Source organism: Pristiophorus japonicus, unplaced genomic scaffold (genome assembly GCF_044704955.1).
Source record: "Pristiophorus japonicus isolate sPriJap1 unplaced genomic scaffold, sPriJap1.hap1 HAP1_SCAFFOLD_182, whole genome shotgun sequence".
Classification (NCBI taxonomy): Eukaryota; Metazoa; Chordata; class Chondrichthyes; family Pristiophoridae; genus Pristiophorus; species Pristiophorus japonicus.
The window spans coordinates 330,680-339,661 of record NW_027251505.1 but is presented as its reverse complement, the minus strand read 5'-3'; the positions used below and the strand labels follow the sequence as shown (position 1 = coordinate 339,661).

At 46.6% G+C, this 8,982-nt stretch overlaps 1 non-coding gene across 1 annotated transcript; it reads left to right on the top strand.

Moving 5' to 3' along the window:
• The first annotated feature begins 1,109 nt into the window (after positions 1 to 1,109).
• On the top strand, positions 1,110 to 1,183 carry trnan-guu (transfer RNA asparagine (anticodon GUU)). Its single transcript has one exon. It is a non-coding gene; the product is annotated as a tRNA-Asn (tRNA).
• Positions 1,184 to 8,982: the final 7,799 nt, after the last annotated feature.

Here is an 8,982-nt window from a genome sequence, read left to right as displayed (position 1 = left end):
TCTTCTCTCAGAGGGTTGTAAATCTGTTGAGCTCACTGCATCAGAGAGCTGAGAAAGCCACGACATTTAATACATTTAAGACAGAGATAGCTTCTTAACTGATAAGACAATAAGGCTTATGTGGAACGGGCAGGGATGTGGACTTGAGTCCATGATCGGATCAGCCATGATCATATTAAATGGTGGAGCAGGCTCGAGGGGCCATATGGCCTACTCCTGCTCCTAGTTCTTAAGTTCTTATGTTCTGAATAGCGACACACAAAAAAATGCTTTGATCATGGTTACACCTTATCTTCACGTTTGTCAAACAGTTGGCTCGTTGGTCTCGGGCTGTGATTCTCTCTTCGGAGTTGTTCATTGAAATTTACGAGGGGTCCCAGAGGAGCCCTGATATTGCTCGCATATTTTGAAATTGCATCGAACTTTTGCAAAGTAGGACTTGCATATCTGCAGCGCCTTTCAGGAACTCATGACGCCCCAAAGCGCTTTATAGCCATTGAGTTATGTTTGAAGTGTTGTAGTTTGGGGAAAGATGTGCCCAGATCACCAAACATGTACCTCAACTCTTTGCAAAGAGTTTGGTGCAAATGATCAGGCGTCTCAGGGACTTGGACTTTCTTTGAATAAGTTCTGCTTGTACCTGCATTCAAGCTTGAAACAGCAACTGGCCTTCGATCTCACTGGACGTTTGGGGTTGATGTGCGTTGCTTTCAATCTTTGAAATTTCACCAAGCAAAGAAACGGTGAATCCAACTGTCCCTGTAAGCATTTAGTTCCCGTTTAATCACAGGAATATCGCAGTCAGGAGCTGAAAAGGAATTCAAACCTAATACCGGCTTCGGGACAATCAGAATACTTCGTCACAGACAAGGCACCGGAAGGCTGGAAGGTAGATCACACCGGTTGTGGGAGAGCTGGTTGGCGGTGACATGGCAGTGTCTGCAGTGTGCGGAACCAGACTGCTTCCACGCATCCACAATGAATGTCCCTCCATTTATTTGGGAAAAGTACAACTGAGAGTGGACAAGTTCCATCCCGGTCGGAGCAATCTGAAGCTTTAACTGACTGACACCCTGGTTTTGGATGTTTTGCACCTTGTACTTCCATCAGTCTCTCTGGCGCAATGGGTTAGCGCGTTCGGTTGTTAACTGAAAGGTTGGTGGTTCGAGCCCACCCAGGGACGAAGAGTTTAACTGTTTTTCCCCGAGTATTCGGTGCCGCACAGTCCCAGGTTGTCATTGTGCGTTTTGGCTGCACGAATCTATTCCGCAAATGTTGCCAGCAGTGCTGTTATCCAATTAGTTCCCACTCCAATATTTTATGAGCATTCAGTTCAAGTAAAACGATAACAATTTTTTACATGGATCATGTTCCATCCAGCCCATTAGAAATAAATTATGTTATTGGGTTTAAAGAAACTGGTGGAAATTGATTCTATTGGTACATATATAGAACTGGAACTTCGGTCTCAAGGGCTCCTCCTATCAAGTATAGACACACACACAATCAATGGTTTTACAACTGAGTAATAAACACTTACAATTTTAAACCATTCTCATACAGCGTGTAAATGAGATAGGGATAAAACTTCATCACATGTAAAGAGAAAATGAATAATTGAGGATACCACTGTTCCTCAGTAATTATATTATTATTTATTTTATTCTGAAGAAGGTTATCGGCTAATTAACGGTGATTAAAAGAATTCTTACTTTTGCACGTTGGCTGCATGTCGTCAATTTTATCAGGTTTTGAATTTAAAAATGGGTTACAATGCTGGTTGAATACATGACCCCAAAGTCTTTTTGGAATCACAGGTTGAGTCTCTCTGGTGGTTTACGCTCTCTTGTAGAGCGCCTGAGCTGGGGCTCCGGTTGTTGGGCGCTGGCCTGTGTGTCTGCTGTTTGCGGTGCCTCAGGCTTATCCGGACTGCCCACAGTGACTGGGCTCTCCTCCCTTTGGTTCCAGTGTTCGGTCACCTGTGCTGGAGTGAACTCTGTATCGTGTTCTTCCTCTGCTTCTTCTATGGGGTTGCTGAACCTCCTTTTGGTTTGATCCACTTGTTTGCGGCAGATTTGTCCATTGGTTAGTTTAACTACCAGAATCCTATTGCCCTCTTTGGCAATCACAGTGCCTGTGAGCCATTTAGGCCCTGCAGTGTAGTTGTGGACAACAACAGGGTCGTTTACACCAATATATCGTGCCCCCGCATTCCTGTCATGGTAGTTATATTGTGATTGGCGCCTGCTCTCAACAATTTCTTTCATGGTGTGGTGTATAAGGGATAACGGGATTTGAGCATCCTTATCATTAGCAGCCCTGCGGGTGGAACCCCTGTGAGCGAGTGTGGTTGGGATCTTTTGGCCAACAGGAGGCGTGAAAAGTGGCTTTGTAGGGAACCCCCTTGGATTCTGAGCATCCCCAGTTTGATTATCTGCACTTTTCGTTCTGCCTGGCCGTTTGAGGCTGGCTTGAACGGTGCCTTTCTGACATGGTTAATTCCATTGCCTGCCATGAAGTCCTGGAATTCAGTGCTTGTGAAGCACAGGCCATTGTCGCTGACCAAGATGTCCGGTAGACCGTGGGCGGCAAACATTGCCCGTAGACTTTCTACCGTGGCAGAGGATGTGCTTGAATTTAAAATGTCACACTCGATCCATTTGGAGTGAGCGTCTAATACAACCAAAAACATTTTTCCGATGAAAGGACCTGCGTAGTCATCATGGATGCGTGACCAAGGCTTGGCGGGCCATGGCCTGGGGCTAAAGGGGGCTTCCCTGGGCGCATTGCACAGCTGGGCACATGTGTTGTACCTGCGAACACAAACTTCCAGATCTGCATCTATCCCTGGCCACCAAACGTGTGACCTGGCAATTGCCTTTATCATGACAATGCCCGGATGCTCATTGTGGAGTTCTCTGATGAACACCTCTCTGCCCATCTGGGGCATGACTACACGGTTTCCCCACAGTAGGCAATCGGCCTGAATCGAGAGTTCATCCCTGCCCCTGTGAAATGGTTTAAATTCCTCAGGGCATGCCCTGTACGTGGCTGCCCAGTCCCCATGCAGGACACATTTCTTGACGAGAGACAATAGCGGGTCTCTATTTGTCCAGACTTTAGTCTGACGGGCTGTCACGGGTGAGCCATCGCTTGCAAAAGCTTCAACAGCCATGACCATCTCAGCGGCATGCTCGGTAGCCCCCTCAGTGGTGGCTGGTGGGAGCCTGCTGAGTACATCGGCGCATTTTTCAGTGCCCGGTCTGTGCCGAATTGTGTAGTCATAGGTGGCTAACGTGAGTGCCCACCTCTGTATGCGGACCTAAGCGTCTGCATTTATGGCCTTGTTGTCGGCCAAAAGGGACGTGAGGGGTTTGTGATCTGTCTCCAGCTCAAATTTCCTGCCAAACAGGTACTGGTGCATTTTCTTTACCGAATATACACATGCGAGCGCCTCCTTTTCTATCATCCCGTAGCCCCTTTCTGCCTGGGACAGACTTCTGGAGGCATACGCTACCGGCTGTAACTGACCCTTGGCATTGACCTGCTGCAACACACACCCGACACCATAGGACGACGCATCGCACTTTAACACAAGTTTCTTACATGGGTCATATCGCGTTAACAGATTGTTGGAACATAACAAATTGTGTGCTCTATTAAAAGCCCTTTCCTGGCTGTCACCCCAGACCCATTCGCGACCTTTGCTTAGGAGCACGTGTAGCGGCTCTAGCAGCGTGCTCAATTTGGGAAGAAAGTTACCAAATAGTTGGGGAGCCCCAGGAACAAACGCAGCACCGTCGTGTTACGGGGTCTGTGTGCTCTCTGGATCGCTTCCGTCTTGGACGCAGTAGGGCTCATCCCTTCTACTCCTACCCTCATCCTCAGGAATTCTACCTCTGGAGCTAGGAAGATGCACTTCGCCTTTTTCAGTCGCAGCCCTACCCGGTCCAGTCTGCGTAGCACCTCCTCCAGGTTGTGGAGGTGTTCTTCAGTATCGTAACCCGTGATGAGGATGTCGTACTGAAAAACCACCGTCTCTGGAATCGACTTGAGGAGGCTTTCCATATTTCATTGGAAGATCGCGGCGGCCGAGCGAATCCAGAACGGACATCTGTTGTACTCAAACAACACTTGTATGTCGTGATGGTGGTCAGCTTCATCAACTCTCTCGCCAGCTCCTGGGTCATGTAAGCTGAGGTCACGTCCAATTTTGAAAAAAGTTTGCCACCGGATAGCATCGCAAAGAGATCCTCCACTCTCGGTAGCGGGTACTGGTCTTGGAGTGACACCCGATTGATGGTGGCCTTGTAATATCCATATATCCTGACCGACCCATCCGCCTTGAACACCGGTACAATCGGGCTCGCCCAGTCACTGAATTCGACTGGCAAAATGATACCTTCCCTCAGCAGGCGGTTCAATTCACCTTCTATCTTTTGCCACATCACGTACGGCACCGCTCTGGCCTTGTGGTGTCCTGGCCTGGCTTCCGGGTTTATGTGAATCACTACCTTGGCCCCCATGAAAGTGCCAATGCCGGGTTGAAATAATGAGTCAAATTTGTGCAGGATCTGTGAGCATGAAACTCGCTCCACAGAGGAAATAGCATTAACATTGCCCCATTTCCAGTTCATGACAGCAAGCCAACTCCTCCCCAGTAGTGCGGGATCGTCCCCCGGGACAACCCAGAGTGGCAACCTGTTCTACGAATCTTTGTGGGTCACGATTGTCGTGGCGCTGCCAAGAAGCAGAATGATCTCCTTGGTGTATGTCCGTAGCTGTTGGTCAATCGGTGACAATTTTGGCCCTACTGGCCTTGGACGCTCACAACTTTTCAAACTATTTGTTACCCATCAGGGACTGGCTAGCCCCCGTGTCTAGCTCCATTGATACTGGGATGCCACTGAGGAGCACTTTCATCATTATCGGTGGCGTCCTGGTGTATGAACTGTATACGTGCTCCACATGAACTCACTGAACTTCAGCTTCCAGCGATTTCCCCCAGCGTTCATTTCTGCAATTTCTGTAGGTATTTTGCTCATCTCTGCAACCTCCGGCTGAGTGTGTGCCTCCATGCCTCCAACATGAGCTGTTGTTGGAAACAAAAGATCCCTTGCTAGTCAATCGGCCCTGACTACCCCTGTGACTGTGCTTGAGTGTGTCATTAACAGGTGTTGATGGCCCCATTACTGGCCACATTGTCCCTTGCAATGTTGTGAATCACCGTTCTGCTTGCCATTATCTCTGTCGAACTCCCCCTCTGGGTTCGACTACATGTTGGGGCATGCCCGATTGCCCTTGTCTGCCTGGAGAACTGTGTGCTGCTTCAACAATGTTGATTCTCTGTCCCAACCATTCCTTAACACAGTATCTCTCGTCTATACTGCTAGCGGCCATGCTCACGTGGTTTAAATCCCAGTTTCTCGTCGCCATTGATACATCCTTACTATACAGCAGAAATGCACACGAGGCACAGGCTTGAGAGAAGGGCAGTCTGTGGCCTGTCCTTTATTCCTGAGCACTCAAGTGATGAAAGTGGGTGGAGCTTCCCCTTTTATACCTGAAGGTCCAGGATAGAAGTGTCTCCCACAAGTTCACCACCTAGTGGTCATTGTTCTCACAGTGTACAACTGAGGTCAGATTATATATGGGTTACAATGTTGGTTGAATACATGACAATAAGCACTTAAAATTTTAAACCATTCTCCTAAAATACAGTGTGTAAACGAGATAGGGATAAAAGTTCATCACATGTAAAGAGAAAATTAATGATTGAAGCTAGTAAAAGATCCTCTCGGAATAAGTGATCACAGTATGGTTGAATTTGTAATACAGATTGAGGGTGAGGAAGTAGTGTCTCAAACGAGCTTACTATGCTGAAACAAAGGGGACTATAGTGGGATGAGGGCAGAGTTGGCTAAAGTAGACTGGAAACACAGACTAAACGGTGGCACAATTGAGGAACAGTGGAGGACTTTTAAGGGGCTCTTTCATAGTGCAAAACAAAAATATATTCCAGTGAAAAAGAAGGGCGGTAAGAGAAGGGATAACCAGCCGTGGATAACCAAGGAAATAAAGGAGAATATCAAATTAAAAACCAATGCGTATAAGGTGGCCAAGGTTAGTGGGAAAATAGAAGATTGGGCAAATTTTAAACGACAGCAAAGAATGACTAAGAAAGCAATAAAGAAAGGAAAGATAGATTACGAAGGTAAAATTGTGCAAAGCATAAAAACGGATAGTTAAAGCTTTTACCGATATGTAAAACGGAAAAGAGTGACTAAAGTAAATGTTGGTGCCTTAGAAGATGAGAAGGGGGATTTAATAATGGGAATCTATATGGGTAGAGCTGCAGAATACCAAAGGGCAAAAAACGTTAGTGGGAGTTGTGTACAGACCTCCAAACAGTAGTAGTGATGTTGGGGAGGGCATCAAACATGAAATTAGAGGTGCGTGCAATAAAGGTGCAGCAGTTATAATGGGTGACTTTAATAGGCACATAGACTGGGTTAACCAAACTTGAAGTAATACGGTGGAGGAGGATTTCCTGGAGTGCACAAGGGATGGTTTTTTAGACCAATATGTCGAGGAACCAACTCGGGGGGAGGCCATCTTAGACTGGGTGTTGTGTAATGAGAGAGGATTAATTAGCAATCTCATTGTGCGAGGCCCCTTGAGGAAGAGTGACCATAATATGGTGGAATTCTGCATTAGGATGGAGAATGAAACAGCTAAATCAGAGACCATGGTCCAGAACTTAAAGAAGGGCAACTTTGAAGGTATGAGGCGTGAATTGGCTAGGGTAGATTGGCGAATGAGACTGAAGGGGTTGACTGTGGATGGGCAATGGCAGACATTTAGAGACCGCATGGATGAACGACAACAATGTACATTCCTGTCTGGCGTAAAAATAAAAAAGGGAAGGTGGCTCAACCGTGGCTATCAAGGGAAATCAGGGAAAGCATTAAAGCCAAGGAAGTGGCATAAAAATTGGCCAGAAATAGCAGCGATACCAGGGACTGGGAGAAATTTAGAACTCAGCAGAGGAGGACAAAGGGTTTGATTAGTGCAGAGAAAATGGAGTACGAGAAGAAGCTTGCAGGGAACATTAAGACGGATTGCAAAAGTTTCTATAGATATGTAAAGAGAAAAAGGTGAGTAAAGACAAAAGTAGGTCCCCTGCAGTCAGAATCAGGGGACGTCATAACGGGGAACAAAGAAATGGCGGACCAATTGAACAAGTACTTAGGTTCGGTATTCATTGAGGAGGACACAAACAACCTTCCGGATATAAAAGGGGTCGGAGGGTCTAGTAAGGAGGAGGAACTGAGGGACATCCTTATTAGTCGGGAAATTGTGTTGGGGAAATTGATGGGATTGAAGGCCGATAAATCCCCAGGGCCTGATGCACTGCATCCCAGAGTACTTAAGGAGAGAAAACAGGGAATTATAGACCGGTCAGCCTGACATCGGTACTTGATAAAATGATGGAATCAATTATTAAGGATGTCATAGCAGTGCATTTGGAAAGAGGTAATATGATAGGTCCAAGTCAGCATGGATTTATGAAAGGGAAATCATGCTTGAAAAATCTTCTGGAATTTTTTGAGGATGTTTCCAGTAGAGTGGACAAGGGAGAGCCAGTTGATGTGGTATATTTGGACTTTCAGAAGGCTTTCGACAAGGTCCCACACAAGAGATTAATGTGCAAAGTTAAAGCACATGGGATTGGGGGTAGTGTGCTGACATGGATTGAGAACTGGTTGTCAGACAGGAAGCAAAGAGTAGGAGTAAATGGGGACATTTCAGAATGGCAGGCAGTGACTAGTGGGGTACCGCAAGGTTCTGTGCTGGGGCCCCAGCTGTTTACACTGTACATTAATGATTTAGACGAGGGGATTAAATGTAGTATCTCCAAATTTGCGGATGACACTAAGTTGGGTGGCAGTGTGAGCTGCGAGGAAGATGCTATGAGGCTGCAGAGCGACTTGGATAGGTTAGGTGAGTGGGCAAATGCATGGCAGATGAAGTATAATGTGGATAAATGTGAGGTTATCAACTTTGGTGGTAAAAACAGAGAGACAGACTATTATCTGAATGGTGACAGATTAGGAAAAGGGGAGATGCAAAGAGACCTGGGTGTCATGGTACATCAGTCATTGAAGGTTGGCATGCAGGTACAGCAGGCGGTTAAGAAAGCAAATGGCATGTTGGCCTTCATAGCGAGGGGATTTGAGTACAGGGGCAGGTAGATGTTGCTACAATTGTACAGGGCCTTGGTGAGGCCACACCTGGAGTATTGTGTACAGTTTTGGTCTCCTAACCTGAGGAAGGACATTCTTGCTGTTGAGGGAGTGCAGCGAAGGTTCACCAGACTGATTCCCGGGATGGCGGGACTGACCTAACAAGAAAGATTGGATCAAATGGGCTTGTATTCACTGGAGTTCAGAAGAATGAGAGGGGACCTCATAGAAACGTTTAAAATTCTGACGGGGTTAGACAGGTCAGATGCAGGAAGAATCATCCCAATGTTGGGGAAGTCCAGAACCAGGGGACACAGTCTAAGGATAAGGGGGAAGCCATTTAGGACCGAGATGAGGAGGAATTTCTTCACCCAGAGAGTGGTGAACCTGTGGAATTCTCTACCACAGAAAGTTGTTGAGGCCAATTCACTGAATATATTCAAAAAGGAGTTAGATGAAGTCCTTACTACTAGGGGAATCAAGGGGTATGGTGAGAAAGCAGGAATGGGGTACTGAAGTTACATGTTCAGCCATGAACTCATTGAATGGTGGTGCAGGCTAGAAGGGCCGAATGGCCTACTCCTGCACCTATTTTCTATGTTTCTATGTTTCTAAATGTGGAAATGGCTGAGACCTTAAACAATTATTTTGCTTCGGTCTTCACAATGGAAGACACAGAAACCATGCCAGAAATTGCTGGTCACAGGAATGTGGGAAGAGAGGAGCTTGAAACAAT